Source organism: Mus musculus, chromosome 7 (genome assembly GCF_000001635.26).
Source record: "Mus musculus strain C57BL/6J chromosome 7, GRCm38.p6 C57BL/6J".
NCBI lineage: Eukaryota > Metazoa > Chordata > Mammalia > Rodentia > Muridae > Mus > Mus musculus.
The window spans coordinates 68,124,686-68,141,073 of record NC_000073.6 but is presented as its reverse complement, the minus strand read 5'-3'; the positions used below and the strand labels follow the sequence as shown (position 1 = coordinate 68,141,073).

The 16,388-nt window shown below is 45.9% G+C and overlaps 1 protein-coding gene and 1 long non-coding RNA gene across 5 annotated transcripts in view; one reads left to right on the top strand and one right to left on the bottom strand.

Annotated features, from left to right (window-relative positions):
* Positions 1-16,388, bottom strand: part of Igf1r (insulin-like growth factor I receptor) — a 281,412-nt gene that overhangs the window by 92,595 nt on the left and 172,429 nt on the right. The gene's annotated exons all lie outside the window — the stretch shown is intronic.
* On the top strand, positions 3,881-6,199 carry Gm51488. The gene is made up of 2 exons (XR_003946795.1): positions 3,881-4,440; positions 4,642-6,199. It is a non-coding gene; the product is annotated as a predicted gene, 51488 (long non-coding RNA).

The following is a 16,388-nucleotide window of genomic DNA, read 5'->3' as shown; positions in this document are numbered from 1 at the left end:
GAGTGACCTAGGCAAGTTCTTTCTTCCATGAGCTGCCTCCAGCAACAGAGAAAGGGGGCAATACTGTTGCAGGGTCACGGCAGTTGGGAACACTTTTCCTATAGTTCCAGAATTACTGGTCTCCTACCCAAACCTCAGATCATCATTAAGACATGCTAATGTGTAGCGAGACAGGTTGGAAGGATCTTTTTCTATATAAAATACTGCTGACTGGGGCGTGGAACCCCTGTCCTATTGGGTGCTGTGGCCATGCAAAAAGAGGGTCTTCCAAAAATTTAGGATTAAGAGGGCATGGTGGGAGAGGAACAACAAACTTTGGAAGCCTTCTCAATGTACTGTAGAATTAAAAGCCAACCAAGGCAAGGAAGGTGCCTTCCAACCTAGAAATCCAGCCACCCTCTGCAACGAGCCCAGGCCTGCTGGAGACCACGTGAGGTGGTAGTGGGTATGCCTGGAACCTAACATACCACTTCTAGTACCGCCCAGCTGGCACCCAATCAGGAGCGGCACAGCATTCTCTAAGCCCAGGTTGGCACCTGCAATCATCTTAAGCATACAATGGCATTGATTTCCACTTAGGGTGTAGAAATAACACTCAGAAATTTTACCTATCTCTGCTGTTTTGCTGCCAAATTTCAAATACTCTCCAAGAAACGCAAACACAACAGAACACGGAGGATGTGACACACAAATTCTGCACAATCTCACTGCCAATACCTCGATGTTATACTCAGTGTATTAAATGGAATCAGAATCCTGAGTCCCACTGTCAAACTTCCTCCTCGTCTAGTCGGTATGTGTGACTGACAGCTGATGTCACTGAATGCTTGATGTCTGAAATGCCTAGGATTCCTTTTTCTCCCCCCATCCAAATATAACAGCTCCATTTCATACTCCCTAGAATTTCATTTGTGACTGGTTAGCACACTATCAGTGAGGGAACACGGGGGCTGCAGGAAGCTCACCGTCCTTACAGATTTCTGGGAGGGAGCTCAAGAGTAAGTAAGTGTGTAAGCCTTCATAGCTCTACCAAACACATGCATAAAACCTGATTAAACACAGAGGAAGAACATAAATATTCTCAGTCTTCTAAGGGGCAGATGAAGTCTGGGTAAGAAGGACTAAAGAAAAAGCATAGAGTAAAATTCGCTCCCGCTTTTTAATAACTCTTTAAGATAAGGAGAGTTGTTTAATGTTTTCAAAATAGGCAGAGAGAGAGAGAGCGAGCTAGAGAGAGAAAGTATGTGGTATAGTTTATGTGTGTATGTGATGTGATTTATGTGTGTGTGAGTGTGTGTATGTGGTATGGTTTATATGTGTGTGTGTGTGTGTGTGTGTAGCACTGTGACAGAGTGTGTGCTTGGCATGTGAAATCCCCTGGTTTCAATCCTTCCCCTTCAGAATGTTTCCTTTGGAACAAACCAATACATCTGGTGACGCTGACCTTTAGTGCCCCTCCTCCACTCACCCTGTTTTCTACAGCAAAAGTATCTACAAAAAGGAAGCCGTGCCTCAGGAAGTCTTCACCAAAGCTTGAAGAGCATGGAGAGAAGAAGTAAGGTTCCATCAGATGCCTTGTGTTGAGGTAAGTCCTCCCTCCCAATCAACCCACAATGAATATTCTCTGATGTCAGCCCCTCTCTCTGAGCATCCTGTCTCTGAGACCTTGGAAGTAAGACTTCTGTGTCTGGGACCAAAACTACTGGGGCTATTTTGGCAGCTGAGCCCTCTGCCTCCTCTGCAGGGAAAAACAGTAGGAACATTTCAAATAACATTCATATTTGAGATATTTTCTGGCTCTGCGTATTTTTCTACTTCATAGCACGTGTAATTGTCCTCCCTGATAAAAGTGGACCTAGCACTGCTATTTTAAAAGTTTTGTGTTCTACACTTTAAAAGGATACACAAAGTCCTAGCAGGAGAACGTCAATTACCAAGTACAAAAACAAAACAAAACAAAAATAGGAAATCACCATTTGGCCAATGCCACAGCAATGGGTGTTGAATGAGGAGGGGAAGAAATAATGAACAGTGTGTTTAGAGAGTCCCGAGATCTGTCTCAAAGTACTTCTTAATTAGAGATAAAAATAAAGATGTTAAGTGACGAGAGGACCTTGCAGAGACAGCATTAACCAAGTGTCACAATTACCTAAGCATGGGGCATCAGGTGCCCTGGCAGGCTGACGTACTGACTCTTCACAGCAGGAAAGAGCACAGGAGGCTGTGTGTGGGGCTGCAAGGAATGACCTCCCATGAAGTACCTGGATCGAGCTACTGAAGTGTGGGAAAAGTGTCCCGGAATCGGAGAAATCAAGGAGGACAGGAATCAGAGCTGGGTGGGCACCGCTCCTGGATCAGGAACCACAAATGGCACAAGAGAGGTCAAAGGGCACTGGGAAGAAGGGGCAGATGGTGGCAGTACAGTGCAGGTGCTACCTTCATGGTTCGGACAGCTTCATCGGGGTTTTGTAAGATGCTAATTAGAAGATGTCAGACACCTCCCACCCCCACGTGTGCAAAACTGAAGCAGAAATATTTCATATAAAACAAAGTGTTTTTTTTTTAAGTTCCTAAGGTAAATAAAAGCAACTTAGTGACATATGGAACACAATGTCCCCGACAGTTTGACAATAAGGCAACACTCTTCCTTCGGGAGGAGAGAAATCTCTACTTTGCGTAGGGACACATCAAGGATATGCTTCTTTGGAAGGTCTTCAGGCTGGCAGAGCTGGTCACCAATGGGGATGGTGTGGGGGCGTTTACGTTCTCACAATTCCCCATCTATCTCATGTTACCCTCCAGTGCAACGGAAGTGGAGGGTACACTGAGTGTTCATGAAGAGAAAGCCGTTAACGAGATGCTCAACGAGAATATAACCATCTGTCGCACTTGTCCCGCATGTCCCATGCCCTTTTCCTAGGCTGCAAGCACGCAAGTGGTACACAGATACACACCCAGGCAAAACATCCATACAAACTAAACACACACACACACACCCTTTTTGGGTCCTTTGGAGTCCTTGTTTATGGGAGCAGACATTGTTCTGTCTTCTGTCACAGATAGCATCCTCTGAGCTTGGAAAGTTTAACATGAGATTGATCCCACTCTTTCCAAGGGGGAGAGGGAGACTAATGTGTAAGCAGACAGCTCCCAGTATCACAAGCCTTAGTTTCCTCATCTATCACTATGTGGTGGTAGTGAGGGCAGTAAAAAGACCTTGTCAAGCTTTGACTAGAACAACCTGAGATTCTTCATTCTGGGAGTAGCCTTAAATGTAACTATATTCACTGGCAAAGAAGAACAAACTAAGGCCCCAGGTGAATGTAAGAAGGCTACCATTTTTACTTCGGTGATGCTGAGTGTTAAGGCGTGTATAGCACAACAGAGGAGTACTCCACCGCAAAGGGATGCACTGTCTCTTTGGAGTCGAGGTGCCCCCTCCAGGTAATGAGACAGAAAGGAGTGGATACAGCTGGTCCAGGTTCTTGGCTGGCTCCGAGAGCTATGCTAAGTCCTCTGAATCAATGGTATGACACAAGTTTGTTCTCTGTTGAGCTGGTGTCTTACTTCATCACCAGTGCTCATCTCTAACTCCCGAGCTCAAGAAATCCTTCTGCAGGATTGGAGAGATGGCTCAGCGGATAAGAGCACTGACTGCTCTCCCACAGGTCCTGAGTTGAAATGGCTCACAAACCATCCCTAATGAGATCCGATGCCCTCTTCTGGGGTGTCTGAAGACAGCTACATGTACTTACATATAATAAATAAATACATCTTTGGGTTGGAGCGAACGGGGCTGGGGAGAGAGACGAAAAAGTGTCTGAAGATAGCTATAGTGTACTTATATAGAAATAAATAAATTAAAAAAAAAGAAACCCTTCTGCACAGCCTTCTGAATAGCTGGGGTTTCAGGCTTGAGCCCCCTTTAGAGACAGGCAGCAGAGACACAAAGGCCTGCCCAACATGTGTAGGATTAGATAGCCTGGGTATGGCTGAAGGGAACAGGTACTCAGGTTGGCCCAGGCCAGGAGCCAGACTCTAGTATATTATGCAAGGTTGCCTCCTAAATTATAATGCACTTCATTTGCAGAGAGTCCAACACTAGACTCATGGTGTCTGGTAGCCCAGAGGGTAACAGGCTGTGTTCTTCACAGGGAACATCTGAGGACAGAGACGGACCAAGAGGGCTCTTGACGGTGGCTGGTGGTAAGGACTAGGAGCGCTTACGGCGAGCTGCTTGGGAGAAGCCTTTTCAGGTGGTTATCTGAGAGAAGGCACAGGAAGTCATGAAATTAGGACCTGAGGACTTGTCCAGGATAGGCGCAGTAGTGAGAACTGCATCCTTGTGAAGATGGGTTTGACCTCTGCTGGAGGCTACAATGCAGCTAAATGTGTCTTTATCTTAATGACTCCAGAAACGCCATGCTGTGAAAGAAGCAGGTAGGTAGAGGGAGGTCAGGAGAGCAAACCAACCTCACGTGAAGGGTAACTCACAGACTTGTCGTTCACTTTCCAGAACCCAACCCTCAAAAGAACATACTTCTAGGGTGTAGCTGGGAACCAGGAAGCAGCCAGCTCTGAGCTGCTGCTTGCTTGCTCTCTCACACAGTGGTAACAAGCAATGCTCATCTCTTTTCAAAGCACTCCAAGCAAATAAACACCTGCAGAGGAGCTGATGGAGACAGACTTCTCTTACTGGGGTGAGTCTATTAAACAGAAAAGGAGGCATAAAAATGATAAACCCAGACCGTCAGAACACAGTGAGTGCAAGAAACTGTCAGCAGAGAGCGAACTGCTTCCTTCTCACGCCGGAGGGCACTGCTGGATTAAGCATAATACAAGTTATGTATGCTCGCTGATGTTCCTGAGCGGGTAAGAAATAACCAGTGTTCACTAGAGTAAAAAGTGCAGCGGTTCTGAATGCATGCTGGAAAGATCTCCAGCAAGGGACAGTGCAGGAAAACGGGAGCAGAAGTCTCAGCCCTCGGTCTGTGTATCACCTGGTCACGCTTTCTCACTGAGGGATATTGGTCCCCGGGCATGAGAGGAGAGGTTCCTGCTACCTAGTGACTTTCTCAAGACTGACTTACCACTAACCTGTCTCCTATAGTGTCAGGAGCTTGAGTCTGAAACAGTCTTCACTAAATTTTTGGCTGTAACTGAAACTGGACTAAGTAATTAAAAAGGTTTCAATATTTAAGCTCACATTTAAGTTGGGAATGGAGGGATGGTTTGATAGTGAAGAGCACTGGCTGCTCTTCCAGAGGACCCAGGCTCAATTCCTATCACACATGGAGGCTTAGAAGCATCTTCTTCAGGAGAAGACCTACAGGGGAACTAATATCCTTTTCTAGTGCACACATTTAAAACTGAGGCTTAGTTTAAACCCTGTTTTACCAGGGGCAGGGGTGTCTGTGCACAAGAAAGACAGACAGAGTTTAGTTTTAGTTCTAGACTTCTATTTGCTCACCAGGAAAATAACATTGGTAGACTTTACCAAAATCTGCAGCAAAAACTAAATGATAAATGTACTCTCAAAACAGGGCTCAATATCCCACAGGTGATCAGGGTCAACTTTTCCAGGGACCCTGGTGTCAGTGGGTTTTATACTTGGAATGAGAACACAGTAAAGCTGGGACTGCCAATATTCCTGCTAGGACTCTTTATTTTCTTTATGGCTTCCCCTAGCTTATTTAGAAGACAGGCTTCTGTCCCTCAGGGACTGGACTTCTCAAGAGCAGAACACTGCTGTAGGAAACAGTGTCTTCCAAGAGTCAAGGGAAGGAGGAATGCCACCACTGAGAGGAGATGGCTTGCTTTCCTCCCTCAAGAAAAGAGTGAGCAAGGCTCCATCCACGGCGTGTTCCAACACCTTCCCACATAGCTGGACCCAGATGTCATAGGGGACTTGCAGAAAGGAAGTTTCAACATCAGCTAGCCTTGGCAGATGCTCCCAAGTCGTTCAAAAATAAAACTCGGGCGATGACGGTAAAGATGGGATGACGGCTTAAGATGGAGCAAGAGGCTTTCCCCGTGGCGGGCCTCAGCTTAGTGCTATGCCCGCTTGCCGTCTTGTTCAGGAACAAACCGGGGCCCAGATGAGAAACGCGCTCGCGTTGACCATCCAGAAAGGCAGAGTGTGTGCTTCTGAAGGCAGTGTTCTCCAGCCTTTCTACCTTCCATTAAATGGTTGAGTCTGTCCTTGTGTGGATTGATGTTATTTCTAAAGCACACAATTCATTTCAAGAGGGGAGAGGCAGGATTAAGCTGGAAATAGTTTTTTTTCTATTGAGAAAAAATTAAGTGTAAGTGGAAACGTTTTCATGAAAATGTTTTTATATCTCAACGTTTCCTGCGAGCACTCTGATCCCAATATATCACAGGACTGAGCTGGATGAGGGAGAATGAAGGCAAAATGAATTTAAATAAAATTGAAACTGACCGGCTAGGCTTTATTCTCCAAATCTCATGAAATAGCAAAGCTGAGGGGGACAGAGCCACAAATAAACCAAAAGAAAAAAAAAACCAAACAAACAAAAAAAAAAAAAAACAAGAAGCAACTCAACGCTTTCAGCTCAAATGAGTTTCAATTTTATTTCAAAATGTTTTAAAATCTAGTTTATTTTCATAGCCACAAAAGCTTTTGAATACCTATGAATCAAAAGCCATTTGGCAGAACCATGGAGCTTGTCCTAGTTGCTTTCTCTCAAACTCTTCCCTGGGCCTGTTAACCCCTTGTTAGTCAGTCACGCACAGCAGGTCACTCTCAGTACCCAGTTCTTAGGGGCACTCTACAGCCTTAGTGTGTATGAGCAGGCAGAGGCTCTAGGCTGGACGGCACATTTTTAAAATACACATTTTTAAGTGTATGTATTTTTTTTTATTAGTCTTAAATAGGATAGGGAAAATGATATATACAGACTTTAACTACTAATTACTTTAGACAAAGAACAAACAGAAAACAAAAAACAAAAACAACCCCCTCCCCAAACCCAAACCAAAAAAACCACTAAAAAACAAAACAAAAAAACCCCAATCCACATCCTTTAGAGATTATTTTGTTAATCTGCATCTTGATCTGTGCTGCTCAGGGGCCACAGGAGGCCACAGGAGGCCTCTGAAACTTGAAACAGTTAAGATTAAGTAAAAAGTGCAACGAAGAGAGCTCACCACATCCTAAATGTTTCTCAACTACTCAACTCCCGGCTACCACACGCAGGGCAGACACAGGGGATCTGTCGAGGCACAAGACTACAGAGTAACAGTGCAGGTCAGACAGAAGAGCAGGGGTGTGGTCTCAGTCCAGCTCTCACATAGCTCATGCTGGCCTCAATTTCGCCATGTCTCTGAAGATGGCCTTGAACTGATCTTCCGGCTCCCTTTGGGACTGCCAGGTGTGTGTTACTCTACACAGGTTACGTAATTGTCAGGCCTTTGTGTTTGTGTGCATTTCCCTAAGCAACTTCATGTACAAAGCTAAGTTGGGTATGCATTCTCTCCCCAGGCCTGGCCCCTTACTCTCTACCGTAAAATGCTTCTTCCCTAACAACCCGACTTGAGTGGGGTCCCTACGTACAGAGAAAGGAGATATTTACAGAAGAAAGGGCAAATGACTGCTTTTACAGGGAAAGAGCATCCCAGGTCAACACACGTACCAGATTGTAGAGAGGGCAGGTGTCTCCATCCCCGTGCCTCTCTATTTCCTTTCCAACACTCAGCCCTGTGTGAGCAGAGAGTAAGGCCCCTCTTTGATGCTGCACCCCCCTATTATAAGCACAATGCTTGTAACCAAACAGATGGTTGGATGTTTGGGAAATGACTGAATGAAACAAAAGAAGAATGGTATTCTGTTAAACAACAGCCAACATCCCTCTAGAGCCTGGACACACGTCTTTATAGAGCCTGGATACAAGTCTTTATATTGGATAGCAACCTCTTTACTTTCAAATGCAATCTCAGAGCAACCCAGAAGACTGATTCAGGTAGTATACCACAGCTCAGTCTCTTCCATGCTCAACAATGGCTCCTTCCAAATGGCATTAGCGTTGTCTACATATCTGTACAGTCAGAGCTAATGTCTATCTGTTCGTCTTTAAATGGCCCAGAGCTTTTCACTTTCCATATACTATTTCACCTACCCTTCACCTGGATATTGTCTATACAATAAAGAGGAGGAAACCAAGGCTTGGGCGAAACTGACTTGCCAGATCACATAGAGTTATAGGTATATAAATGGAAAAGCTCTGGTAAAGATTACAGACTATGCTGATTCTATTAGCTGGCTGTAGGACAGCTGAATGGATCTCTTTCAAGGAAGGGCATGATTTGTAAGCATCCCACACGTCAGTGCTGAGTAAGGCTCCTAAGTCCTGCTGGCTTGCTGCCAGCCAGTAGACCCCTTCCAGGGTGAGGGAACTGGGCAGAGCTCAGCACAACCCAGCTCACCTAACTGTGGCTGTCAGAATCATTGGATCCTGCCCATCATACATCCACTCTGTGGCCATATCCCGCAGCTTCACAAGCTTCATCAGGGTCGGGCCTGTGTCTGCAAAAAGACCAGCTTGAGAAGACCAGGAGGTGTATATCAAGTACCACTCGTTCATTCGTTCGTTCATTCACTAGTCAGAACTTCAAACCAATAACCCCAGAAGTAAAGACAAAAACTCCCTCTGCCCTCTGGTGGCTTGAACTTCCCTCTTGGACCCAATTCCCACAGGTTAGGGTTTCCAGAAGCTTTCAAAAAAAAATCACTGATGAAACACTAGCTCTTTAGCTTAGCGTATTATACAAAAGGCTGATTTCCGATTTATCAAAGGGTTACCAAATAGGAAGTATAAAAACCGTATGATCCTTACAGGGAATGGTCAAAGAGCAGTGATCAAGTCCCTGATTTACATAATTCTCAGCCATTCTTTTGGCAGACCTCTACAGCCACTAACATTTCCATCTACGGATGATAAAAAGATAACTCTTCCCCCTTCCTGGGTGCCTGTCAGGTATAAACTTGAAGCCGGGCACAGTTAATCCTCACAACTCCCCAAGGAAGAGGTATTACCATGTTTGCTCCAGATTAAGAAAGAAGGGTCAGGCCTGAATTCCAGGCATCAGAATTCTACTGAGAGGGAAGAGAGACAGACAGACAGCTTTCACTCTGGCCTAGAGTGCAGAGAAAACTACTACTTTCTGTGGGAAGAAAAGTCAGTCAACCACAGGAATCACAGAAGGATCCATCACAAGAGGACGCCACTGTCCCTTAAGCAGAGACAGGACTGAGAAGAACAAAGGTACTACTGGGACAGAATATGGAGAGGTCAGCTTGAGGAAGTGCTCTAGCAAATGGCATCAAGGAGGCCATTTCCCCAACTGGAGAGAGACCTCAGATCCTCACCACAGGAGCCAGGTAGCACTGTGGTACGCACACATACCATGTGTGTACTGATGTGGTGGGAGACACAGGCAGAGGTGGCAGGGTGAAATCAGGTCAAGAAGAACTGAGAGCCAGGCCGGGGCCACTGCTCTGCCCTGCTTATGAAAGCCAGGGGATTAAGTCAAGACTTCACTCGTGATTCAAAAAGTTATCTGAAGACATGGCGGGAAGTACAGCTAGGTCTCACCACCCCTCCCCCTCCCCCCCAGCTCTGCATGCTCAACTGAGGACGTGCCACTTGGCACGCTGGCACTCTCCTACAGGAAAACATACTTTGGCTATTCAGACGTGACTTCCTGGCACTCGGAAGCTGTTGGCATGGAAAAATTAACAGGCTGACTTGGCCAGGGAGGAACGGTTAACACAAATCACCAGGAAAAGATGAGCCCTGAGCAAGCGGGAGGTTTGAGGGAAGGGTCACGGAAAAAAGAAGGGGTAAGACACATTTGTCAGGAGTCCCAGGCTGGTACCAAGCCCACTGCATGACAAAGGTCATTGAGCCCTCACAGCCATACACAGACATCACGGCTTTCCTTTCAGGCAGTGGACAAGGAGGCTAACGGAGGTGAACTTACTTGGCCTGGATGAGGCAGCTAATAAGGGACAGGAGCTGGTACACACATCATCACAACATTCTTCATTACGGTCTCTTTCTGCCTTCAACCCCTTGCCCAGTTTGTAACTTCATAAGGTGGGGTAATGATGCCAGGAACTTTGTAGCCCTGAGGCAGAACTCTGCCCCAGCTGTGGCCTTCGTAACCTCCCCTTACTACAAGCGACACAGCCACCTCCACTCAAATCCTGACGACAGCTCAGTATATAACGGTAGCGTGTTACATACTAACTTGGTCATTTTGGGGAAAGCTGCTTGTGTGTGTAAAGGGGGGGGGGTGGTTTGGGGCTTGGGATCAAACAAATGAGTAAGTAGGAAAAAAGACCAACCATCCACTGAGATCCTAACCAGGCTTTCATAACTTAAGACTGGAGTCTTCCACAAACTCACACAGGTAGCCATAGAAGCTACTCCTGGAAATCCAATCCTGGCCAGAACATGCTAGGGCCACCCACATTCCTACCTGCAGCAACCTTCCTTTCTCCCTCAGCATCAACCCTAAGATCCTCCAGGGCTCTGTAGCTCAGTAACTTTGCAGGGTGTTAAGTCTAGAGGAGCCCAGAGGTCCGTGGCCTCCCATGTGGGGGTTACAATTCCTACAACCTTAAATCCTGTAAAGCGTGCCCACAAGGTCCTTCAGCTTCTCGCCAGAACTTCCAAACCTTGCCTTTACACTTAACAAAGCTTCCTACTAAATATCTACACCAAATTTCCGTACATTAGTTTTTCTTTCTGCTTGTGAAAGGGGTGGTGGTGGTGGTGAAACTAGTCAAGATCGGATATCCTCTGCAATACCAGCTTCTAGAAAAGAGCGTTTTTGAATGGGATGCCACGTGCTGTGTTTTGCCATATTGCCTGCGCTTCCTGCTTGGAGCCAGAGTAACAGAAACCTTGGGCACTGGGAACTGTTCCGTGCCACGCAAATTCCACTCCGTATCTTCCAGGCAACCCTGTCGCAAATAATTCATGTCCACTACGCCCCTACCACACAGAATACAACTACATTGTGCTGCTAGAAATGGGAAACCTGATTCAGATCAGAGAAGGTAGAAAAACATTTAGTTCAACACAATACTGCCTTTATGAAAAGGGGCGTGCGCCGGGTGGTGGTGTAAATCCCAAACCTGTAAGTGGGGATAGATTTCAAGACGAATTTTGGAAGAAAATGCAGAATCAAAATAGCATCCAGCTTGACTCAGACCAGTAATAATAATAACAACAACAAAAACCCAGCCAGTCCTTCTAGAGCTACGCCTGTTTAGGCTGCGCGGTGCTCTTAATGGCCAGCCAGCCTGTTCTCCTGGGAAATGGTGCTGCTGCTACAGCGTGACTTGCTTTGCGTGCTGCAATAAAAGGAAAACAAGCTTGCACGACCCAATAGCTTCCTTCAGTTTGTGCCTAGCAGCGGGGAGAAAATTAAAAAAAAAAAAAAAAAAAGCCTGAAAAGGGGTCCTGAGGCAAGGTGAATGGAGGACAGGATCCTAGAGAACAGCACTGCCCTGCAGGATTTTTGTAAACAGCAGCCTGTAATGGCCACGGTTAGAGAAAGAAAAACAGACATGGAGGGAAGCGTGTTTACAACTGCAGCAAGGGCGGGAGGCGGAGGGAGGGATTCCCCGGCTCTGCGCTCGGCCCTCTTCACTCCGGTGGGGCCCCGGGGTTGGGCTGAGCTTCAGCTCCCCACCCCAATCCGTGCTTTCTTGGGGGGCCCCCCATCTTGTTTATGGGAAGGTTACTCCTCCTCGGCTCTGGTGATCGCGTCCCTAATACTCCAGCTGCATCCTTGCGGGATGCCAGCTTGACTGACAAGTCCTGCAGCCAATCGCTGGTTGGGCCCTTAGGAAAGGTGGAATTTCCCAACAAACTGATTGGCTGAGAGAGAGGGCGGGCCCTGGTGATTGGCGTGTTATTCCGAGTAGAAAGTAGTAAACAACCTTGGTCCAGGGGCGGTGGGGAGGGCGCCCGGTGCCAGCTCCCTCTGGCTGGCAGGGCGGGGTGGGGAAGCACCCGAGACAAAAGGAATCCTGGCTGCCACAGCGGGGAGGGCAGGAAGGGGGTGGCCCCAAAAGTCAGCACCTGGAGGCGTCGTTTGGAGCCCCCCCCCCCCCCCCCCCGAGCCAGAACTGCTGACTTTAAGCCACACATCGTTTTTTTGTTTTGTGCAGAACCTCAAAGGTTTTGTTTCCATCATTTTCACTTCTTGTATGGCTGACGAAGTCTCCAATGGAATGATAACCGATTTAGTCGCTTTTGTCCAGAAGCCCCTTCCTCACCGTCGAATAAAAATTTAAAATTGTCTTTTACGAAAGTTGCTTTAAATCACACACTAAAATTGTTGCACTATACAATACGCCATTAATGGCATGCTGGTGCACCAGACACACAGCTACATCTTTTGATAGCAAGTTTTAGGAGCTCTGAGCCTATTGGGAGCAGCTGGGATGGAGAACATACACAAAAAGAAACAACACATGACGGCGTTGGGACCACTTGATAAGAAATAAGCGGTTAACTTGCCTTGCCCATAGTATTTCTGGCAGTCTCACTTGAATCTCCCATTCCCTCACTCCAGCTTCACCATCCTTACAGGACCCCAGGCGGAGGAAACCATCTGCTCTTAGGATGGGGGGCTCTGCTCACCCCGCACATAAACATGCTCACAAGTCGCTATCCTGAGCAAGCCTCCTCAATGTAAAAGGGGACCAGGAGGCCAGCCAAGCCGGCTCTCTCCACTTCAATGCTTGTTGAATATACAGAGACCACGTTGTCACTTTTCACAATCAAGATATATCGGTATCACGATATATCGATAACGGGTACTTTATAGGAGATAACAGTGCAAACTGGCCACCTGGCATTCTCCTTTGCCATTCTAGTCCCTCACCTCTGCTATCTCCTATGGAGCCTGCCACAAGCAACCCCAGTAAATGTTCACCCCAAGTCACCTTTGCTGTATAAAACATGGATTTAGGCTTTCCTTGGTCCTTGCAGCCTGGCATCAGACCCCAAACCAGTAGCTACTTTCATTGTAGGCACCCTCCCTCTGGACACTTTGTTCTGTTCCCAGGTCCCTGCCCAGACCACACACATCATTTTACTCAACGTTGGTTTTTATGCTTTCTAGACTTTACCTCTGCCTGCCCAGGAGAGGCCACTGTTCTCCACCGTTCTCCCTGGCCCAGCTACCCCACTTCTTGCAGAAGACTGAAATTTGTTTTCTTAGCACTAAGTCTCTGATAGGGCTTTAATGCTGTATTTAGACTCCACTCCTACGTTAAGACCCTGAACTTCCTGAGGCCTGGAATGGTATTATCTTCAGATTTGGGTCTTCAGTGGAGATGGGCTTCTACTAAAGTGCCCGCTGCAAACTTGCCAAATATTTCTAGGATTCTTCCCTAGCATCCTGAGTATGCCTACCCCTGAAAATCTTTCCTTACACACGTGCAATTAATGTGTTTTCTCTGCTGGGTCAACAACTCTGTTTTCTCTACTTGGCAAATTTCCACTCTGCCTAAAATCACTTCCTCTCTTGGCATACCTTTCACAACCTCCCACCAACTACACTGTGTACCAAGAGCAGAGAGGTCTCTTTCCGTTCTTACTTCTCTGGCCAGAATTAGCTACAAAACTAGAACTAGCATGGTTTGTTGGTAAAGGAAGAGCGGAGAGGCAAAATTTCAGAAGTGGTATCACCTGTACATCTGCATAACCAACCCATTGCCATCTGTAGGGGTGAAGCAGCGCCATGCTCCGTTTGTGGCTGTGATGGTCTCCCCCTGCTTTCTGTCTGAAGGCCTCTGTCTCTGAGGTGGATTCTTACTCCCCCCTCCATCTCAATCAGAGATCTCCTCCTGGCTCTTATGCTATCAACTCTGCACATCCCCGATTCCTTTCCACCATGACACTGAACTGTCATCTCCTTTTCTATCTGACCAGTCACTGACTTGCTCACAGTTTAGTCTGTCCGCCATACAGCCATATCCAGTGTTCTAAGAATTGTGGGGTTCCACAGCTGGGGCTCAGTCTCTGCTTACGCCCTCATGTGACATCTGTCATCAACCCTCCATCTTTCTAAGCCTTTAATGGTGGAAAAGAGTAAACCTGTAGATAAAGAGTGGTACCAGATTTCACCTTAAGATTACAGATACTTGTTTGTGAATAGAATTTGTTCTGGTACAGGCAAATGCACGGTTTAAAATCAAAACTAACAAAATATACAGTATATTAGCTGGGAACAAATAGCCAACTAAAGCAATGTAAAGCTGGGAGTCTGTATTCTGGCTCAAAGCCCATCACGGTGAGGCAAACATGATGGCCTGAGCTTCAGGATGCTCATTACCACACTGCATCCTCAGTCAAGAAGCAGAGAGAACTGGTTCCCAGGACAGGGGCTGGTGCTGCCTAAGTCTTGGTCTTCCCGTCTTTAAGTTAACACGGCCCTTGGCAGGCATGCCTGAAGCTTGACTTTTCGGTGATTACAGACCCTATCAAACACCATAAATAATAACACCACACATATATTACATATATAAAAACTATAACACAGAACACTCAATTGGCTTTCAGTAAGTGGGCTATTTTTTTTTCTTTGTTGCTTAATGTATTCTAGATCTGTCTATGTTTACAAACGGTATGTCTTCTCTACTAACAAATAGGATTTCAAATTAAAAAGCTGAACAGCAAAGGAGACAGTGAAGAGACAATCTGTTAGCTTTTCATCTGACAAGGGATTAATATACTGAATATATAAAGAACAAAATTTAAATGTCAAAAGAACAAATAATCAAACCAATAAATGGGCAAATTAATCAAATGGGCAGTTTTCAAAAGAAGCACAAAAGACCAATACATACATGAGAAATGCTCAACACCCTTAGCCACCAGGGAAATGCAAATGTAAACCACACCGAGATTCAAATCTCACCCCATTCACAATGGAGCACATTAAGACAACCATCAACAAACACTGGCAAGGATGCAGGGGGAAATGTGCCTGTACACATTGTTGGTGGAAATAAAAATGAAGTAGTTTAGATACTATGGAAGCCTATATGGCCAAAAATGTGCTACTACCTCACTTCGGGATGTACAGATGTGATGCTAAGTCAGCACACGACACATCCACGTTACTATCCACATCAGCCAAGCAATGGGACCAGGAAAAGATGAAGGAAATGTGATGCACACGCACAGCTGTGTCAGATGTCAAGGATAAAACCAAACTATCGGCGGGAAGTTAAGGAGTGGACAATCATCTGAAGTGACGCTGGCCAGACCAAAGCCTATCTCATCTGTGTATTTTTTTTTTTTAATGAAAATAAAAGGGAGGCTTTGTACAGAGGGAGGAAATGATACAGAAGGGAAAGAAGGGACAAACAGAAGATAATGGGTGGTAATCAAAGCACATTTTGTATATGGATGAAAGTATTAAAACAAGAAAACAGCCATCTTATCTTCACAGACAGCATTCTGCTCTATAGATAACCCTGAGTGGTCCCCAACCTTGCCTGTGTGTTTAAATCACTGTTACTTCCCCAGAAGCGGATTTAGTTGGTTTAGAGGCTATCACGTGAGCCTTGAAATGAAACAGTAGAAACAAAGTCCCAGATGATTCTAATGAGGAGGCAGGTTTGAGAGATAACAGTAAACCTATTTATTATCCCTCTACTGATAGAACTTGTCATTTCAGACAACACCATGTAAAGTGGCCTAATACACCTGTCAGTTCACCGGTGTGCTGGTGTGTCTGTGGGTGATCATCCTGGGAGAATTACCATGTCAAAGGGCACAGGCACTGGTACATCAGAAATGCTGGCAAATTACATTCCATTACACACACACACACACACACACACACACACACACACACACACACACACACACACACACCATCTTCCAGCCCCCTCTGCCAAGTGGGGCTGTTTTCCTATAGATCTGTCATCAGAATCTGTGACTGAACATTTTAGATTTTCAAGCATGGGGGGCTGGGAGGAGCTCTGAATACTCATAAAAAGGACTTTCTGATGTGTTCTACTACAACATTTCTGGTTCTTTTGTTTGTTTGTTGTTGTTTACACCTTTATTATGAATTCACTTAGAGTCTAACAAGGATGGACCCATGATCCAACATCAGTTAAGTAAAGAGCGTATTTGCTCCAATGATATAAAACGTCATCTTATTAAACAACGAACGGCCACATGTTCTCACATCTACGGCTGGATATCATATTCTGTCCCTTCACATACTGGCACCTTGCTAGCTATTTAATCATTAATTACTTAGGCACCATGGGATGCTTTAATTATCTGGTAATTTCGTTGGGCTTGTTTAGCACTATTACTATTATC